Genomic DNA, 22,667 nt, shown 5'->3' with positions numbered 1-22,667 from the left:
CTATATGGCAACATCAAGAACTTACCGTTGTTTTTGCAGTGTGTGTAAATTTAAAAATGTAATTGGATGAGTGTCACTTTAGTGACATCTTGCTTGGAGTAAAGTTGGTGCTTCTGGGAACCTGGGAAATATATTCCAACAAGATGCTTTAGTTAATGTAAGTGAATCACTTCCATAATTTGATTGCAGTCATTAGATCTATTAATAAGATATATCAAAGCAATCTATGATCAAAATTTAACTGTCAGATTATTAAATGCATGTCCTTTTTTCTGAAGCAGGAGCTACTAGCAAGCAGCGTTTTAGGCAGATTCTACATGTACAGGTTTTTAAGAAGTCAGAAGGTCAAAGATAAATTTTGAATTTATAGAATCATGTAGTCAGGGAAAACTGAATTCAATACACATTTATTTTAATGACTGTCACATACAAGGCATAAAAAGGTTAAAAAAGAATAAGACATTATTCTTACCACTTTAAAACATTCACCCTCTTGTGTGGTAGACTCATCAATTGAATTTATCAAAAGTAAATTTTGTTAAATGCAGTAACGGTATATAAGCAGTGGTGTAAACAAATGCAGAATTAGGTGAGGGAGAGACTCAACAAGGACATAATATTTTTACTGGCAAAATTCAGGATAGTGGCCTTAATGAAAAATCAAGGGATGGGCTATAAATCCAAACACACTTAACAATATACTTACTTGGTCATTGTTATTCTCACTAGCAGAAATTAGATTCAGAGTTGATGATGACAGTGAGCTTTGCCAATAATGTGAATAAATAGAGGAAAATAGCTTGGGAGAAAATGTGCTTGACTAAGGAATAGGATTTCCACCAACTAATCACAATCCTCTTATGTTAAGTTGTGATCTACAAATAGAAGAAAGAATATAAAGTAATAGTAGAGAAGAAAAGGATGTGAGCTGGGTGGGAACTGGGGCAGAGTACCATAGTACAGATTGCCACAACCAATGTCACCTTAAACTTGGCCTTTCACAACAACCTTTCTTCTATGCCTTAGGGCCTTGCCACCTCAAATTGCTTTCATTTACTGTCATTTCATTTACTCATTTCATTACTCATTTCAGTTACTCTAATTCTTTTAATAGTAGATATTCCTTCTTTCCCTCAGTCTGGCAGCATCGGTTTCATCTTTTATTTTTCTCTCATCCTCGTGTCCAGTATTTTAACAAGTTTCTCAGTTTGCAGTGTAGCTTAAATTTCTCCTTGTCTTCCTGTTTCCACTGCTGATATGGTTTGGCTGGGTCCCCACCCAAATCTCATCTTGAATTGTAGCTCCCATAATTCCCACGTGTTGTGAGAGGGATCTGGTGGGAGATAATTGAATCTTGGGGTCAGTTTCCCCCATACTGTTCTCAGGGTGGTGAATAAATCTAATGAGATGTGATGGTTTTATAAAGGGAAACCTCCTTCACTTAGCTCTCTCCTCATTCTCTCTTTTCTGCTGCCATGTAAGATGTGCCTTTCGCCTTCCACCGTGATTGTGAGGCCTCCCTCCCCCAATTGTGAGGCCTCCCCAGCCACATGGAACACAAGTCCATTAAACCTCTTTTTCCTTATAAATTACCCAGTCTCAGGTGTATCTTTATCAACAATGTGAAAATGGATTAATACAGTAAATTGGTACCAGTAGAGTGGGGCACTGCTGTACAGATACCCAAAAATATGGAAGTGACTTTGGAACTGGGTGACAGGCAGAGATTGGAACAATTTGGAGAGCTCGGAGAGCTCAGAAGATAGAATAATGTGAGAAAGTTTGGAACTTTCTAGAGACTTGCTGAATGGCTTTGACCAAAATGCTGATAATAATATGGACAATGAAATCCGGCTGAGGTGGTCTCTGATGGAGATGAACCTGTCGGGAACTGGACTCTTGCTATGCTTTAGCAAAGAGACTGGTGGCCTTTTGCCTCTGCCCTAGAGATTTGTGGAACTTTTAAGTTGGGGGAGATTATTTAGGGTATCTGGCAGAAGCAATTTCTATGCAGCAAAGTGTTCAAGGGGTGACTTGGGTGCTGTTAAAAGCATTCAGTTTTAAAAGAGAAACAGCATAAAAGTTCAGAAAATTTGCAGCCTGACAATGCAATAGAAAAGAAAAACCCATTTTCTGAGGAGAAGTTCAAGCCTGCTGTAGAAATTTGCATAAGTAACAAGGAACCAAATGTTAATCACCAAGACAATGGGGAAAATGTGTCCATGGCATGTCAGAGGTCCTCACAGCAGCCCCTCCCATCATAGGCCCAGAGGCCTAGGAGGAAAAAACGGTTTCATGGGCCAGTCCCAGGGTCTCCCTGCTCTTTGCAACCTAGGGACTTGGTGCTCTGCATCCCAGCCGCTCCAGCCATGGCTAAAAGGGGAAATCTTTACCTAGATTTCAGAGGATGTATGGAAACACCTTGATGTCCAGACAGAAGTTTGCTGCAGAGGTGGGGCCCTCATGGAACCTCTGCTAGGGCAGTGCAGAATGGAAATCTGGAGTTGAAGCCCCTACACAGAGTCCCCACTGGGGCACTACCTAGCAGAGCTGTGAGAAAAAGGCCACCATTCTCCAGACCCCAGAATGGTAGATCCACCAATGACTTGCACCATGCACCTGGAAAAGCTGCAGACACTAAACACCAGCCCGTGAAAGCCACCAAGAGAGGCTGTATCCTGCAAAACGACAGGGGCAGAGCTGCTCAAGACCATGGGAACCCACCTCTTTCATCAGCGTGACCTGGATGTGAGACATGGAGTCAAAGGAGATCATTTTGGAGCTAAGATTTGACTGCCCCACTGGATTTCAGACTTATGTGGGGCCTGTAGCTCCTTCGTTTGAACAATTTCTCCCATTTGGAATGGGTGTATTTTTCCAATGCCTGTACCCCCATTGTATCTAGGAAGTAACTAGCTTTTTGATTTTACAGGCTCATAGGTGGAAGGGATTTGCCTTATCTTGGGTAAGATTTTGGACTGTGGACTTTTGAGTTAGTGCTGAAATGAGTTAAGACTTTGAGGGACTGTTGGGAAGGCATATTTGGTTTTGAAATGTGAGAACATGAGATTTTGGTGGGGAGGGCAGGGTGGAATGAAATGGTTTGGCTGTGTCCCCACCCAAATCTTATCTTAAATTTAGCTTCCATAATTCCTACATGTTGTGGGAGGGACTTGGTGGTTGATAATTGAATCATGGGGCGATTTCCCCCATACTGTTCTCGTGGTAGTGAATAAGTCTCACAAGATCTAATGGTTTTATAAGGAGAAACCCCTTTTGCTTGACTCTCATCTTCTCTTGTCTGCCCCCATGTAAAATAAGCCTTTCACCTTCCACCATGATTGTAAAGCCTCCCCAGCCATGTGGAACTGTGAGTCCATTAAACCTTTTACTTTATAAATTACCCAGTCTCAGGTATGTCTTTAACAGCAGCATTAAAATGGACTAATATGACTGCCAAGACCATAATTCAGTACTTCACCATCTCATTCCTGGATTATTACAGCAGCAACATAGCTGTTCTGTGCCCTTGTCCTTTTTCCCCACTGCACTATGCTGTATGTTGCAGTCAAAATAAGCCTTCTTGCTATTTAGCAGCATTCAACATCCACTTCAGTCCCTCAGACATCTCACTGTTTGCCTTATATTTTGTGATCCTACTTTCATTCCTGCTTTACATCTTTTTTTACATAATTTCTTTGTCTCCAGACTCTATTTAATTACATCTTTTTTGGGTTTGTTTGTTTGTTTTTTTTTGAGACGGAGTCTTGTTCTGTTGCCAAGGCTGGAGTGCAATGTCGTGATCTCGGCTCACTGCAAGCGCTACTTCCCGGGTTCGTGCCATTCTCCGGCCTCAGCCTCCTGAGTAGCTGGGACTACAGGCTCCTGCCACCATGCCCGGCTAATTTTGTTTTTGTATTTTTAGTAGAGATGGGGTTTCACCATGTTAGCCAGGATGGTCTCGATCTCCTGATCTCGTAATCTGCCTGCCTTGGCCTCCCAAAGTGCTGGGATTTGAGCCACCACGCCTGACCATTTAATTACATCTTAACCATTTTTAAAGCCACAGTTCAAGTACTATGAAACATTCCTTAGCTACTGTGGTACACATTGACCTTTCCTTGACTTCATAGTGTGTAGTGAGTTCTGTACAATTTAGCACTTAATCACTCTTAATTTTTTTCCAATGCTGTTCTAATAAGCTATTTGAAGGTGGGGACAACAACTTTCACATCTTTTTATTTTTCACCTGGTAGTAGGACTAGTGAATATATTTTTTTGTTTATTGCATTCTTAGAGGCACTTTTATTTTTTTCTACATATTATTTCTGTGTTTTATAACATAATGTAATTTTCTTCCAAAACAAGATATTAAACTGATGGTGCATTTTACAGAATAAAGGACTGACAGCAATTGATAATTACATTTATGAAACTGAAGTAATCATTTATTGAGAGTTTCAGTTTTCCCAATCCCATATCTTTCACTATATACCTAGATTTAAAAATAACGTATATTCTAAATGAAGGCCATTGTGTCCTTCATCTAAAAACCACTGAGCAGATGACTACTACATGGTTTAGTAACCTTTCATGACTGAGTAGTTATGGTTTTATGGACCGATTAGTTATTCTGTATTCCAGGCTAGTTCCCAAGAGATAAACTTGGAATTTTAAAGACCCCTTAACATTGAATTGGAGAAGGCTTCTTTAAGTTTGGTCCTAGCAGAGGGTTTGAGCTAATTTTTTTTAGGAGACAAAACCCAAGGCTAAGGTAACTTGTTTGAGTTATGGCCAAAGCCTGAAGGTGACAAAGGAAACCTGTTGGTGGGGGCAGATGAGGAAGGAGGTAGATTTATTTGGGAAGTATGGAAGGAATAGGACTGAAATAGGAAAACAACTGTGAGGGCCTGAAGTGTTTCAAATTCATACAAGTGGCTACCTAAGCTACATATACAGAGCTTTCCGGGTCAGGGGCAGGGTCCAAAGATCTTCCTTTTAAAGACCGTTTCAGCTTTAAAATTGTATTTTATTTGTGCTACTCGGTTACAGCAGTGGTTCTCTAATTATGACCCTATTAGCACCACCTGGGAACTTGTTAGAAATTTAAACTTGGGGACTCCCCCGCAACCCAGAATTACTATAACAGAAACTCTGGGGTTATGGTCAGCAGTCTTTGTTTCAGCCATCTTCCAGGAGATTCTCATTATCTAACTGAAACTGAAGTTTGAGAAACTACTGGATTAGAGGAGGCCTTTTTTTTTTTTTTTTTTTTTTTTTTTTTTTGAGACGGAGTCTCGCTCTGTTGCCCAGGCTGGAATGCAGTGGCTGGATCTCAGCTCACTGTGAGCTCCGCCTCTCGGGTTCACGCCATTCTCCTGCCTCAGCCTCCCGAGTAGCTGGGACTACAGGCGCCCGCCACCACACCCGGCTAATTTTTTGTATTTTTTAGTAGAGACGGAGTTTCACTGTGTTAGCCAAGATGGTCTCGATCTCCTGACCTCGTGATCAGCCCGTGTCGGCCTTCCAAAGTGCTGGGATTACAGGCGAGGAGTCATATTCTTAAAAACAAAACAAGCACTTTGGGAGGCCAAGGTGGGTGGATCATAAGGTCAGGAGATTGAGACCATCCTGGCTTAACACGGTGAAACCCCGTCTCTACTAAAAATACAAAAAATTAACTGGGCGTGATGGCAGGCGCCTGTAATCCCAGCTACTGGGAGGCTGAGGCAGGAGAATGGCATGAACCCGGGAGGCAGAGCTTGCAGTGAGCCGAGATCACGCCACTGCACTCTAGCCTGGGCGACAGAGTGAGACTCCGACTCAAACAAAGCAAAACAAAACAACAACAATTAGTCCAAAGTCTCATGTCTCAAAGTGATAGTATGGTAGTCCCCCATTATCTGCAGTTTCACTTTCTGAAGTTTCAGTTACTTGCAGTCAACCACAGACCAAAAATATTAAATGGAAAATATCAGAAAAAAATTTTTGTAAGTTTTAACTTGCTCCCTAGTCTGAGTAGTGTGATGAAATCTTGTGCCATCCTGCTCCGTCCTGCCCTTTAGTCACTTGATAGTCATCACAGTTAGGGGTAATGGTAGTGCTATGCTCAAGTAACCCTTATTTTACTATGTAATTATTACAATTACTAATTTTACTATTCATATTATTAGTTATAATTAATCATTAGTTACTGTTTATCTCTTACTATGCCTAATTTATAAATTAAGCTTTATTATAGGTATATATAGGAAAAAACATAGTATATATAGGGTTCTGTACCATCTGTGGTTTCAGGCATCCACTGGGGGTCCTGGAAGGTATCCCTCGAGAGTGAGGGGGGACTACTGTATTCTGAGTCATTCTTAAGTCCTCCAAGGTAGAATTCATAATTCCATAATTTCGATGTTTTTGAATATAATTCTGCTACAACCTCATTTTTAAATTTTAAAGTATTTTAAGTTTACACTTTTCCTCTAAACTAAAATCTTTAGTCTCAGTAATTGTGTATTAAATGAACTGATGAAAAAAGTTTAAACACATAGTGTTTAGTCATTATCTTCTTTTTTCTTTGGAGCACTTAGTGTCTTAATCATAGTTAAGTTCCCAGTCTCATAATTCCAAAATCTGTCATATCTGAGTCTGGTTCTGATGCTTGGTTTGCTTCTTCAGTTGAATGAAAAAGATGGAACATAGTTCCATAGTTCATAGTTCTTAGAATATCTAAGAACTATGGGACAATTACAAAAGGTATAACATAAGCATAATGGGAATATCACAAGTAGAAGAAAGAAAGGAACAGAAGAAATATTTGAAGTAATAATAACTTAAGAATTTCCCCGAGTTAATGACACACACCAAATTCAGGAAGCTCAGAGGACACCAAGCATGGTAAACACCAAAAAAAAAAAGTCTAAGCTTATTTTACTCAACCTGGAGAAAATTAGAGAAAATCTTGAAAGAAGCTGGAGAGAAAAAAACCACTTTACCTACAGAGGAATAAAGATGAGCATTATATCAGATTTGAACTGAGAAAACATGCAACCTAGAAGAAAGTGGAGTGAAATATTGGTGTTGAAGAAAAAGTAAAACCACCAACCTAGAATTTTGTATCCGGCAAAATTACTCTTCAAGAGTGAAAAAGAAGTAATGACTTTCTCAGAGAAACAAAAGTTGTAATTTGTCACGGGTAGACCTGCCTTGCACAAAATGTGAGGAAGTCTTCAGAGAGAAGGAAAATATTGATAAAGGTCAGAAATTCAGATCTATATAAAGGAAGAGTGAGAAGAAATAAATGAAAATAAAATAACATCTTTTATTTTTCTTATATTTACTTGATCTTATAGATAACAGTTCAAAATAGTAATGGAGTAGTCATTGAGTATGGCTCATGGATAAGCAAAATGAATGATAACAGTGTCATTCACTGCTGGGATGAAGGAGTTGAGAATACTCTAAGGTACTTGCACTAACCGTGAAGCAGTATAGTGTTATTTGAAAGTGGACTTCGATTAGTCATAAATGTATATTGCAAACTCTAGAGCAACCAATAAAATTTTTTTTAATAAAGGAAGCGTACTTGATTGCTAAGAGACTTTAGAATATGGAATCATGTAAAATGCTCAAATAAATTCAGAATAGAAGACAAAAGAGAAATGGAAACAACATGGGCAATGAATAGTAAAAAGTTAAAGATATGGTCCATATCAATTCAATTATATCAGGAATCATTTCAAGTGTGGATGTTTTAAATAACACCAATTAAAAGACTATCAGAGTGAATAAAAAACAAGACTCAACTATATGTTGTCTACAAGTTTATCCTTTACAGCAACCAATTTCATTTTATCATTTAGTAACCAATTACTTGTAACATATTTCATGAATGTGTTGTAACACTGAAGTTGAGAACCTTTGCAAAATACTATAAGCCAGTGGCAAAGTGCTTAAATTACAGAGGTAAAGAGGAAGTGGCCATATTTGGTGCCCAGTGTTATGTATAAACCACTTAATTTCTTCTACTTAGAATTAATTTTACAAGTAATTATTGAGCACTTGTTATGTGGATTCTAATTTTTTATAAAATAGCTTGATTGAGATAATTTACATACCAAATATTTTTTCCTCTATTAAATAGATTTGAGGAACCTCCAAACAGAAAGCAAGCTCCTTTTTGTTCTTTGATGGTTGACCACTCCCACTCCCATCCTAGTTTTGGGTGCTACCTTTCTTTGGGGCTGCAGTTTACTTTTGATGCCCTCCCTCAGTAAAGGGTTTCAGCTATTTATAGCTTTCATTATGTTCATAATAATAAGGAAATCATTGGGTACAAACTTGAAAACTAGTGGGTAATTTACATGAGGGGCCCACTTTTATTAAATAGCGGGTCTTGACACAATGCTTAAGTATTAACAGTTTTCTCTCTGTATTACTTTCTTATTCCATCTTTGCTTCTAGCCAATTTAAGCCTGGGTTTTCTTTCTCAGCTCCTTTCATCACTTTGTTCTTTTTCCTCCAGCACTGCCTCTGAAATTAAGTGCCCAGTCTTTGGCTTCCTGAAAATGATGATCAGAATTTCTTAACAGTCTCCCTGAACTAATTTCCCCTAGGGTATACTGTTTCTGTTTGTCACTCTTCCCAAAGGTATTTCTTGCTTTTAATCCTTCCGTAGGTGACTTCCCCCTGGGTAACTAGTGTATTCCTGTTGAACACTACACTTGTATTTCCTTTTACTGTTTTCGTTAATCACGAATTCCCCACCTTTCCTGATAGTCACTACGATAGGTAAACTCTTTGGGTGGCCCCAAAATATCTGCATTGGTGAATTATTACATCTACTTTAAAGCTTGTATTTAATGAATATGGATTACATTTTTATCTGGTCTAAAACAAGACACAAAATAATATCCAATAAATTGTGAAAGGAAGTATTTTCTCAACACTTCCATAGTACAGTGTTTGTAGTGGAAAATTCAGAACCTCCTACTTTGTCTCCCTGTCTTTTGTTGCTCCTTGAATTTTTCTCCATCCCCTTTTTGTTTTCTTTTTCATTTCTTGTTCTTACCCTTTTCTCGTCCTCTTTTTTCTCTGTCTCTCACTTCCTTCATTTTCACATCATAAAAGAAAAATAGTTATTCATATAATTTATAAAAATATTGTGTCTGTTTTTCTTACATTTAGAATCTGAGAAGTTAGCAGCTTTTTATTAGGTTGTTTCAAAGTTTTATTAGGTTGTTTAAGAAAATATGTGATTAACCTTTGATACTAAAAGATAACAAAATCATTTAATAATGTCCTATAGAGAAGGTGTGAGTCAGCAAGCAGGTTTATAGAAGAAAAGGGTTATGCTAGATTGCTTGCTTGCTTGCAGTCTCCTGATATGAAGATACCAAATTTCAACCTGTTGCAGACACCTGTTGAAGGCAGAGAGGAATTAAGCTAGAAAGACAGTTTGAGATTCCTAATTTCTAAAGTGAGATGTGATTGGGATTCCTGACTTCTAACGTGAGATGTAAAATGTCGTGAATTATCTACATTTTCAGCCTATTTGGGGAGAAGTACGATTTATGTCTTGCTTTAAATGATAGAATAAAATCTCTGTAATTGTTTAAAATCAGTTTTTAAGTAAGTTGGAGTGCATATTCCAGCATTAGCAGTGCAGTATAAACAATGGAGAGGTTGCTCAGACAGCTGCTCTCCATAATGAAGACAATGACCTGTGAGGGACTGTAACTGAAACTCAGCAAGAGAAATCCAGTTTTATAAGAAATTGTTTTGGGATGTCAGTTTTATAGTGTTTGTTACTTGTTTATATAGCTGAGGTTACATGTGTTAATCTTTGCTATGACTTAAAGAGATAAATGGGCTCTGGAATAATTGTGGCACATTAAAAAACAAAACAATTATATTTTAGACCTAGATATTTTGGCTGTTTTGGACTACAGTTGTTCATCCCTTGAGTTCCAAATGTAAAAATGTTACATTCAGTAATATCTTGTTTGTTACTGCCATTCTTGTTCTTTTTTTATTTAGAATCATAAGTAGTATTTTTGTTATAATACTAATACGAATCAGTGATAAAAGAGGCATCAACAAATCAGCAGGAGGATTAAGAAATAGTATTAGTGCAGTTGGTTAGCTGTTTGGCAGAGGGAGAGAATAAATTAGCCTCAACCCCTAACAGTCATCAACAGAATTCCAGATGAATACATAGTTAAATGAAAACAACAGTGGGATGATTTTCAAAAAGTAGGACAAAATAGAAATGAACTTCTGATAGAATGAAAGATTTTCTCTATTAAGTAGAAGAAGACATCTCAGAACAAACAAGTGAAAATAGATATTACTACTTAAAATGAAAACCCCCAAAAAAACTTAGGTGTTTTTTTTTCACTTATACTGAATCCCAGTTAAAAGACAGGACAGAGGAAAATATGAATGGTTATGTAGTCATTAAAATGTTTCATGAGTTCATGTAACTACGTTAGTAAATTCTTCTGTTAAAATATTAGTGGGATAAAAAATGCAGTATAGTTGGGCAGTTTCACACAGAGAACTGCACATACACACACACAGACACACACACATGCACACAAAATCCTAGTCTTAGCAAAAGAGAGTGGAAGAAAAATACACCAAAAAATGTTGCTTTTTGGTAATGTTGGGAGCGGTGATATGGTTTTCAAAATATTTATTTTCTTCTTTTTCGTGTGTTTTTTAGCCTTTCTGAGATGAACAGTTTACCTTAAAAATATTTATTTTAAAACTGCTTGCTTACAGAATTAAAATACTTCATAATTTCTTTCCAACTTGAGTTTTCAGCTTATCTTCTCTATCCTCCTTTCCCTTACACACAGTTCCCTTACCAGGACTGGCACAGTTCAGTTAACAAAATTTTACAAAAATTTTAATGTGAATGCCTTCAACTTGTTCCATTTTTACTACATGGCCCACCACATCTTATTTATATTAGGTCCAGCTGCATCACACATTTATGTTATTTGCCTATCCCTGAAGGATATCCTTGCTTTGAGACTCGTGCCTGATAGTTATGGAGGAACTTGGAGTATTTGTTGTTCTGTTAAAAATCTGTCTTACAGTCTTCCATCTCTTTCTTTAGCTGTGGTTGTACCCTTTAGCAGTAATGCTTCCCTTTTCCCTCTGCATATAGAAAAACATCTTTCAAGACTATGATAAATGCCACCTCAGTTTATGCTTTTGAGTTTTTGTTGTTGTTGTTGTTGTTGTTTTTGTGGTTCCCCATTTAACCTTGTACTTCCATTACGGCGTTTATCACGGTTTGCATGTACCACATTTTTAAACCATGTATGCCTTTCTCTTCCAGTAGATTTTGAGCCCCTGATGGGCAACAACTGTATCTTCTTCATCTTTTTATCTCCCACAGTGCTATGTTACAAATATTTATGGTCTTAACTTGATTTAAATAATAACTTGTCACGGTTTAAATCGCTAGTCAGAAAGGTATTTTAATCCATTTTTACCTATAACACGTTTATTCTTGTTTGATGTGTAATCTTAACACACTGTATTTTATTTTTTAAAAGGACATTTATTTTTTACATATTAAGAGCAGACCAGGTGTGGTGGCTCACACCTGTAATCCCAGCAGTTTGGGAGGCCAAGGTAGGCAGATTGCCTGAATCCATGAGTTCATGACCAGCCTGGGCACCATGATGAAATCTCATCTCTACCAAAACAAAAACAACAACAAAAAAAACTAGCCAGGTGTGGTGGTGTGTGCCTGTAGTCCCAGCTACTCAGGAGGCTGAGGTGGAAGGATCACCTGAAACCTGGAAGTTTGAGGCTGCAGTGAACCGTGATCATGCCACCGCACTCCAGCCCAGGTGACAGAGTAATCCCTTTCTCAAAACTCATAGACACACACACAAACACACACACACACAGCAAAAGCATACTCATTACAGAAAAAATTTTAAAGCATAAAATAATGTTTTCATCATCTACATGACATCTACATGTTTCTTTTGATTTATTTTTTTCTTTACATAGTTGTTTGTTCTAGTATAGTCTAAACCATGTATATTTTTTCTTAATCATATAATCATTCAACAAATGTTAATCAAGGACTGATGATCAGGCAGATACTCTTTTAGAACTCTAGGGCTAAGCAGTAAACAAAATAATCAAAAATACTTGCTTTTATAAAGTTTATATAGTAGTAGAGGGAGACATAACAAACAATAAGTAAAACTATATATGCTCTGTTATATGATAGTAAATTCTCTGAAGAAAAGGAAGAGAATACGGAGTATGTATGTCAGGAAGAGGATTAAAGTTTTAAATAGGTTGATTGATCAGAAGATCACCAGTAAGGTAACATTTGAATAAAGACCTGAATTATGGAGTGAGCCGTGTATCTGAAGACAAAGCATTTATTTATAGTGGTGGAACCTAAATGTTCAACAACAAAAAAAGAATGCTTATTATTTTTAAATTACGCCAGGATTTTAATGTATAGCTGTAAAAAGATTCTGTTGTTTATATATAATGTCTTGAGAAAATGCCCACCATGCAATGTTAAATAGGGGGGAAAAAAAAACTATCCTATTTTAAAAAAGATTTTATATACATATGTATGCAAATATATAAGTAGAAGAAAATATACCCCAAGTAAACAGATACTCTTTGTAGGGCTTGGTTTTTTAATTTCTTGAAGAATTGTTCATTTTTTCAGTTTTCTTGATTATATATTAAGCTTTAAAAGTATATAAAAATTTATTTTGATACATTTTAACTTCCAGGACCAGCCTTAATGGGGTAATGGGTGTTAAACTTACCCTCCCTCCATGATCAACTGTAAAAATGGATAAAAGACATGAAGCAACTGGGTTTTATTTGGCATTAGATAGCCAACTATAGGGCTATGATCCTTAGGAGAAGGGAAATCCAATAGGTAAGCTTACCCTGATTATCCAAACTGTGGCTGAGGGAAATAACACCCAAATAGAGACTAGAGGTTTAGTAGGATAGAAGAAACAGTGACTGGAGTGCATGACTGCTGAAGCAGTTGGAATTGTAAGGCTTCTACTGGAAGGAAGAGAGCTGCTTAGAGAAGAAGCTTCAGAAACCTTTGTGGAGATCATCCTGAATCTTTAGCTGAATGCCGAACTCCACATGTGCAGAGCCAGTCTTTTCTGAGAACAACTGCTGAGGCCTATAGTCAAAAGGAGGTTCTGGAGATTACACAGTGCTAAAAGACAGAATTTCAGACAGCCAAATTGGAGAGGTCTTGTTCAGCACCTTGGGCATTCATTAAGACTTCAGGAAGTCTATACCATAAAGACTAGGGGCTACTTTACCCATAGAGTAAGAGCTATTTTAGATCAATTCTAGCAAAGCATAAAGCTAACCAGTAAAAATATCAGGTTAAACTGCCAGTAAATAACTTCATGCAAAAACAAAACACACTTTAAAAGAATTCCAAATGTTCCACAACATAGTACCCACAATGACCAGCTGTATAAAAAATTACTAAACAAATGAAGAAGCAGGGAACTATAGGGAAAAAATTAGAAATAGACCCAGAGATGACAGAGACATGGAATTAGCAGCCAACTATTTTATATTGTCTCTGATAAATATGCTCAAAGATTAAAAGGAAAAGATGGACCCTATCCATGCACAGATAGGAAATCTCAGCCAAAGTAGAGCTCTAAATAAGAATCAAATGGAAAACCTAGAACAAAAAATTTAATATCTGAAATGAAAAATTCACTGAATATGCTAAATGACAGATTGGAAACTACAAAAGAAAACTTCACTGAAGTTAACCACAGAGAGAAAGAGGAAAAAAGAAATGAACAAGCCTCTGTGACTCATGGGCCAATATATGTGTAAATGGAGTCCCAGAAGAATAGATACTGGAGCAGAAAAATAATTTGAAGGTATGATTATTGAAAGATTTATAAATTTGAAGAAAACCCACATACCAGTGGATTTCAGCAAACACTAAGCATAGTAAACACAAAAGAAATCATAGTAGCACAAGTATAATTACTTAAAACTGAAGATAAAGAGAATGTCTTAAAGACAGCCAGAGGGGCAGGAATGGGGAAAACACATGATATACATAGGGAAACAGCAGCAACGAAGATCGACTTCTCATCAGAAATAATGGAGGCTGGAAGACAATGGAACCTTTAAAGTGCTGAAGGAAAAAAATTGTCAATCTGGAAATTTAAATCAAACAAAAATACATTTCTGAATGTAAACAAAATAGACGTTTTGAGATGAGCAAAAGCTAAGAGAATTCATCACCATCAGACTTTCACTGTAAATAATGCTAGAATAAGTCCTTCAGGCTCAAGGAAACTGATGCCAGTCAAAAACTCAGATCAAATGAAGGGGTGAAGAGAACCAGAATTGATCTCTCTGTAGGAGAATATAAATGACTTTTTAAAAGTACTTATTTTCTGTGTAAGACAGTCTTTTGTTTAAAGCAAAAATGTTAACAATGTTTATATCTTGTAGAAGTAAAAGATTGTGAAACAGCACATAGAACACTAGTAAGACAGATTGAATTGTACTGCTCTAAGATGATGAACTTACAATATTAAGTGAAGGTAGACTGTGATAGATTAAGGATGTATATTGTAATCCCTAGAGCAATTGTCAAACAAAGTGGTACAGGTTAAAAGTCGATAGAGGTGATAAAATGGACTACTAAAAAATACCAGATGAATAATAAAGAAGACACGAAATGAGGAACAGTGGAACAAAGAAAAGAATGATTAAAAAACCAGACCATAAACTTAATCATATTAATAATTACTTTAAATGTAAATGGGTTAAACCTTATGGTTATGAGGGAGAGATTTTCAGACTTGATAAAAGAGCAAGCTCCAACTATATGCTGTGTACAAGAGATATACTTTAAAGTGTATATTATATTTAAATATAAAGATTTGTAATAAATATAACCTAAGAATACAGCTTACTAGGGAAGTGAAAGATCTATACAACAAAAGTTACAAAACTCTGCTGAACGAAATCATAGATGACACAAACAAATGGAAAAACACATTCCATGCTCATATATAGGAAGAATTAATATTTTTTAAATGGCCATACTGCCCAAGGCAGTTTATAGATTCAGTGCTTTTTGTATCAAACTACCAATGACATTCTTCACAGAATTAGAAAAAACTGTTAAAATTTATATGGACCTAAAAAAGGGCCTGAATAGCCAAAGCAATCCTGAGCAAAATGAACAAAGCTGGAGTCATCACATTAACCTGACTTCAAACTATTGTATAATACAAGGCTACAGTAACCAAAACAGCATAGTACTGGCACAGAAACAAACAGACCAATGGAACCAGAATAGAGAGTCCAGAAATAAAGCCATACACCTAAAACCATCTGATCTTTGACAAAGTCTACGAAAACAAGCAATGGGAAAAAGACTCCCTATTTAATAAATGTTGCTGGGATAACTGACTAGCCATATGCAGAGAATTGAAACTCGACCCATTTCCTTATATACAAAAATCAACTCAAAATGGAATAAAAGCTTAAATATAAAACCTAAAACTATAAAAACCCTGGAAGATGACCTAGGAAATACCATTCTGGTCATAGGACCTGGGAAAGGAAAGATTTTGACAGAAGACAAAAGCAGTTGCAACAAAAACTGACAAATGGAACTTAAACTAAAGAACTTCTGCACAGCGGAAGAAACTGTCAACAGAATAAACAGACAACCTATAGAATGGGAGAAAATATTTGCAAACTATGCATCTGACAAAGGTCTAATATCCAGAATCTGTAAGGAACTTAAGCAAAAAACAACCCCATTTTGCCAGATGTGGTGGCTCACGCTGTAATCCTGACACTTTGAGAGGCCGAGGTGGGTGAATCACCTGACATCAGGAGTTCAAGATCAGCCTGGCCAACATGATGAAATCCCATCTCTGCTAAAAATACAAAAAATTAGCTGGGCATGGTGGCAGATGCCTGTAATCCCAGCTACTCAGGAGGCTGAGGCAGAAGAATCGCTTGAACCCGGGAGGCAGAGGTTGCAGTGAGCTGAGATCATGCCACTGCACTTCAGCCTGGGCAACAAGAGCGAAACTCTGTCTCAAAAAATAAATAAATAAAATGAAAATTAAAAATTAAAAAACCATTAAAAAGTGGGATATGAACAGACACTTGTTAAAAGAAGACATTCACATGGCCAGTAAGCATATGAAAGGATGCTGAACATCACTAATCATTAGAGAAATGCAAATCAAAACCATCCAGTCAGAATGGCTGTTATTAAAAAGTCAAAAAATAGAAGATTATGCTTCCTGATCAGGGAACAATAAAAAGATGCTGGTGTAGCTATCAAGAAAAGGAAATGCTTATTATGTACTGCTAGTGGGAATGCAAATTAGTTCAGCCACTATGGAAAGCATTTTGGAGATTTCTCAAAGAACTGTAAACAGAACTACCATATGACCCAGCAATCCCATTATTGGATATATACCCAAAGAAATATAAATCATTCTACCCTAAAGACACATGTACACACATATTTTCATTGCAGCACTATTCACAATAGCAAAGACATGGAATCAACCTAAATGACAATCCTTGGTAGGCTGGATAAAGAAAATGTGGTAAACACACTATGGAATACTACACAGCTGTACAAAAGAGTGAGATTATGTCCTTTGCAGCAACGTGGATGTAGATGGAAGTCATTATCCTAAGCACACTAATGCAGGAAGAGAAAATTAAATACTGCATGTTCTCATTTATAAGTGGGAGCTAAACATTGAGAACACATGGACACAAAGAAGAGAAAAACAGACACGAGGTCCTACTTGAAGGTGGAGGGTAAGGGTTAAAAAAGCTACCTATCAGGTACTATGCTTATTACCTAGGTAACAAAATAATTTGTACACCAAATCCCTGTGACATAGCAATTTACCTATATAACAGACCTGCACATGTACCCCTGAATCTAAAATAAAAGTTAAAAAAGATTTAGAATAAATATAAAAGGAGGGAAAAAACATGTACTAAGCAAACACTAACCATTAGAAAGCTGGAGTGGCTGTATTAATACCAGACAAAATAGTCTTCAGGATAAAGATTATTGCCAGTGATAAAGTGGATATTTCATGATGATAAAAGTACCAGTCATCAGAAAGACATAAAATCCTAAATATTTATGTATATGTAATAATGGAGTATCAATGTATATGAAGCAAGAACTGATTTAACTAAAGGGAGAAGTAAAAGTTAATTTTATAGTCTTGTCAGTTAATAACTAAAATTATTACACTTTTTATATTAAACCTCAGAAGGTATTAATGTTTTATGTTGTCACTCTTTTTCTCCCATTGTCATCCTGCTCGCTAATTTTTTATCTAATTTGATTCCTTCATTCATTTCCATTTGTTTATTCACTGTTGTGATACACATTTATTCTCTAATTGTGCAATTTGATCTCTCTGTTATCTGATGTTAGTGTGTAGTGGGAATGGTAGGTTTGTAATAAGACAGACATAGATTTGAGTCCTGGTTTCATTTCTAGATTTGTATTTGTACCTCATTTTACAAGCAATGTATATAAAGCACAATGTATTGGCACTCAATACATGATACCATTATTATTTGAAAGAGTTTTACTTGTTTTACTATTTTCTGGTTTACTTGGTTTGGATGGAGGTGATTATCACCTTTGTTGCTCACTACACGTGCTATTAAAGTTGACTTTCCACTTTTCCTAATAGAATATCTACTGCCATGCCTCCTCATCTCTAGAGGCCTAGATGATGCCATACAGCAAGCAGTCCCTCTGTATCTGTGGGGAATTGATTCCAGGACCCTCATAGATAACAAAACCAGGGATGTTCAAATTCCTTACGTAAAATGACGTAGTATTTGCATGTAACTACATACATTCTCCTACATACTTTAAATCGTTTCTAGGCTGGGCATGGTGGCTTGCGCCTGTAATCCCAGCACTTTGGGAGGCCAAGGTGGGCGGATCACCTGAGGTCTGGAGTTCAAGACCAGCCCGGACAACATGGTGAAACCCCATCTCTACTAAAAATATAAAACATTACTTGGGCATGGTGGCAGGCACCTGTAATCCAGCTACTTGGGAGGCGTGAGCAGGAGAATTGCTTGAACTCGGGAGGCAGAGGTTGCAGTGAGCTGAGATTGCGCCATTGCACTCCAGCCTGGGCAATAAGAGTGAGACTCTGTATCAAAAAAAAAATAATTTCTAGATTACTTATAATAGCTAATACAATGTAAATGCTACACAAATCGTCTTTATTTATATTGTTAGGGAATGATGACCCCAAAAAAGTTTGTATGTGTTCAGTGCAGTCACAACCATCTTTTTTTTTCCCTGAGTGTTTTCAATTTATGGTTGGTTGAATCCATGGTTGCAGAACTTACAGATAGAGCTGACTGTATATCCTTATACCATGCTTGCTGAGTTTTTGCCAGTCTTCCAGGTGGAGAACTAATAAAAAACAAAGATAAAACACAACAGATTGGCTCTGTTGAGTGAAAGACTATGGATTACTGTCATTTCATGAGTTATTTAACATTTATGCCTGAATATGTTGCTACCAAATAACAGCTATTCATATCATTAAAACTGTGTCCAATTAAAGCTATAATTAAAGAAATTGTACATGTCATGCACTTCAGCTAATGTGTGGTCAGACTTAATAACTAGTACTCAAGTTGTATGAACACTGACTCATAAGTTAAAACATTTAGTGGAAAAGATGTCCATGTATTATGAAGGATATAAAGTCTATATAAAGCCTATAAAGTGTATGTTTTAGAATAGTACATGCATTCCTTTATGACATCAAGAGAAAGCAATCACACAGATTCATAGTGTGTGACATTCTTAAGACAACTGTCCTGGGCTCTTCAGAAAGGGAATATTATAGAAAAAAAAAAATGTAATAGCCACTTACAGTGTATGAACCTAGATTTGATCTGGTTCTGGGGTGAAAGCTCTGTTAGACATTCTTGAGATAATTAGGGAAAATGCGAATGTGGACTGCATGGTATATTTTGGAATTATTGTTAATGTTTTTAAATGGCATAATAGAATTGTTATTTAGGAGATTTTGCTTATTCTTATTAGATTCATTTGTCTTATTAGGAGATGTCAGGTGTTGTAGTATGTAAAACTATTAAAATAGTACAGCAAAATGAATGTATTATAGTACATATGTGTGTATATAGAAAGAAAATAAATGTGACAATGGTCAATATAGGTAAGGCATATAGTTTTTGGTTGTACTATTCTTTCTAATTTTTTTTGTTTTAACCATTTTTATATTAAGTTAGAAAATACCTGTAAATACTTGACAATTAAAAATATACCTCCAAAGAATATCATTGGAGCCAGGCATGGTGGTGTGTGCCTGTAATTCTTGCTACTCTAGAGGCTGACAGGAGGATCACTTGAGCGCAGGAATTTGAGACCAGTCTGGGCAACATAGCGAGACCCTATCTATATTTTTTTTTTAAAAAAAGAAGAAATTGTGACAAAAATTAGAAAATTCGATGATAATGAAAAGATTCCACATCAGAACTTGTAGTTGTAGCTAATTGATATTTATAAATTTGTTATTTAACTGGCTTGTACTGGGGGGGAGTTGAAAATTAATAAGTTAAGCTTTGAATTTTAGATAAAAAATGAACAGAATTAACCTAAAGAAGGTAAGAGGTAGAAATTGATTAAATAGAAAATTAAAGTACAATAGGGTCAGTAGCATCTAATTTGGTTTCTTTGCAAACTCCTATTAAATGTTCCAGGCTCAGAAATGACAGGTCAAGAAAAAAGTAGATGCAAATAATATTAGGAATAAAAATGAGACATAACTATGGATGCAGCAGAGGTGAAAATAAGAATATTATAAGCAGCGATGCCAATACATTTTAAAACTTGAATGCAATGGATAAATTCTAAGAATGCTTTAAATTACTTCAGTATTAGAAAACTTAATTGCCCTTAACCATTAAGGAAATGGAATTAGTTCTTTAAAAATTGCCCACAAAGAAAATACCAAATCGCCATAGTTTTGTAAGTAAAATCTACCCAAGATTATAGGAACAAATAATTCTAATCTTATACAAACTTAGAAGTTAGAAAGGAAGGAATTCTCTGTGGTCGTTAAAAAATATGTTTACAATCTCTTGATATTTTGGAGCCCAGTTCCCCTTGCCTTGAGTGTGGGCTGGACCTTAATCATGCAATTCTAACAGAAGAAAAGCAGACATGGTGGTGTGGGACTTCAGAAAATAGTTCATAAAAGGCACTGCAACTCCATTTTCACTCTCTTGAATTGTTTGTTCTGGCAGAAGGCAGCCACCATGTCATGAGGTAAGAAGCCTATAGAGAGTCCCTTGTGATGAGGTATAAGGCCTCCTGCCATGTGAGTGATCCATCTTGGAAATCATAATGCAGCTCCTGCTGATACCCTGACTGAAACCGCAGGATAGACCCTCAGACAGAACCCACCCACCTCAGTGACTCCTAAGTTTCTGACACAGAAACTATTAGGTAAAAAATGTTTAAACCATTAAGTTTTTGAGTAGTTTATTACACAGCAATAAATAGCAAATATACGTTCCTACTCATTTTGTGAGGCTGGTATAATCTTGGTATCCAAATAGAATATAAGAATGGCCTTTAATTTTACTATCCCATTAATAAGCATAGGAACAGAAAATCTTACACAAAAATTAGCAAATCAAAGCCACAAATGTATAGAAATGGTAGTAACATCTTAGCCAGCTAGAGTCTGTTACAGGAGGGCAAAGTTGGTTCATTAGAAAATCTGTTCATATAATTTACCACATTAACAGATAAGGAAAGACAAGTTATTTAATTATCTAAATTGATGCAGGAAAATAAATAACATTGAATATCTGTTTTATGATAAAACACTTAGCAAGTTAGGAATAGAAGGAGACTTCTTTAATTTGATGAATGGTATCTGCAGACTACAGTAGATTTAACAGTCAGCCCTCTATCCATGGGTTCAACCAACTGTGGATTTGAAAAAGGAAATATAAAATGATACAATAATAATACAAAATTTTAAAACATGATATAGCTGTATACATAGCATTTACATTGTATTGATTATAAGTAATCTGGAGATGATTCAACATACATGAAGGTGTGCATAGGTTATAGGCAAATAGTGTGCCATTTGATACAAGAGATGTAAGCATCTACAGATCATCATATCCATGGGAGTCATAGAAACAGTACCTTGATACCCACCAAGGGACAATTGTACATACTAGTGAAAAACTTGAAGTTAGTTAAAACACTGTCTTTAAAATTAGAAACAAGAAATGTACAGATTTCTTTGTATATTCAGAAGTTTAAAAAATGAGTAAAACTTAATTAGAAACTAACTTACCGTAGGTTAGTCTATATGGAAAACTCAATCTACACAGAATTATGAAGATAAATGTAGCAAAAGTCATTTGCATTTCTGTATACAATAAAAATCGATAGTGTAATTAAACATTTTCAATAACAAGTAGGTTCTTGGAAATAAATGTAGCTATAGTTATGTAAGACTTCATTATAGAAGATTTTAAAACCTTATTGAAAGATTTTAAATAATGTAGGCATAAATGAGACACGTTCCATGTTCATTGAAATAAATATCACAGATTTTTTATTTCTTACTAAATATATTTATAAATCAATGAAATTTTAATCAAAATATTTTTCAAAAAACCAGACAATCTGATTTTAACCTTTAGTAGAAGAAAAAATGGCCTAGAATAGCCAAAGTGCTCCTAAAGAAGAAGGACAAAGTTAGGAACTTGCCATAACAAATGCCAAGAGTTACTACGACTACAGTATTATGGCAGTTTGGTATTTGCAAATGGTTAAATAACTGGAGGTGAGGGAAAATAATTGAGCCTAGAAAAAAACTCATGCATGATGGATACTTGACAGAGGTGAGCTTTCAGACAGTGAGAGCAATAGGCTGTTAATGGTGCTAAGATCATTGGCTGTCAATTTAGAAAAAATGTGAAATGGATCCAGGTTTACCCCTTGATTCACAATCAATTGTAGGTGACAAGGACTGTAACAGAAAATCTCAAAAAATACTAGAAGAAAATATATACTTGTTTTTACAGGACAAAAGATAGTTTTAGAGTAGAGAGGGATACAAATGCACATATTAGGAAGGAAATGATTACTACATATGTATGTTTAATTTTTTCTAATTGAACTTTTTATTTTGGGGTAATTGTTGATTCACATGTAGTCATAAGAAATAATATAAAGAGAGATCCTGTGTACCCTTTATTACCCAGTCCCCCAGTGGTGTCATCAGCAGATCTATAGTATCATACACTATCACAACCAACACATTGATACAGTCAAAACAGAACATTTTTGTCACTGCAAATATCCCTCATGGTATCCTTCTATACCCCTATCCACTTCTTAGCTTTCACCCTCAACTGTTGGCAATCACTAATCTCTTCCCTCATTTCTAAAGCTTTTGTCACTTCAAGAATGTTATGTAGATGGGATCGTAAGTAATCTTTTGGGATGGGCTTTTTTCACTCAGCCTAATTCACTGAGTATTCATCCAGATTGTTCTAGTTATCAGTAA

The 22,667-nt window shown here is 36.0% G+C and overlaps 1 protein-coding gene across 2 annotated transcripts in view; it reads left to right on the top strand.

The window, feature by feature from the left end:
- Positions 1-22,667, top strand: part of RFX7 (regulatory factor X7) — a 159,199-nt gene that overhangs the window by 9,423 nt on the left and 127,109 nt on the right. The gene's annotated exons all lie outside the window — the stretch shown is intronic.

The sequence above is a fragment of the Macaca thibetana genome, chromosome 7 (assembly GCF_024542745.1).
Source record: "Macaca thibetana thibetana isolate TM-01 chromosome 7, ASM2454274v1, whole genome shotgun sequence".
NCBI lineage: Eukaryota > Metazoa > Chordata > Mammalia > Primates > Cercopithecidae > Macaca > Macaca thibetana.
This window is presented reverse-complemented; position numbering and strand designations above follow the sequence as displayed.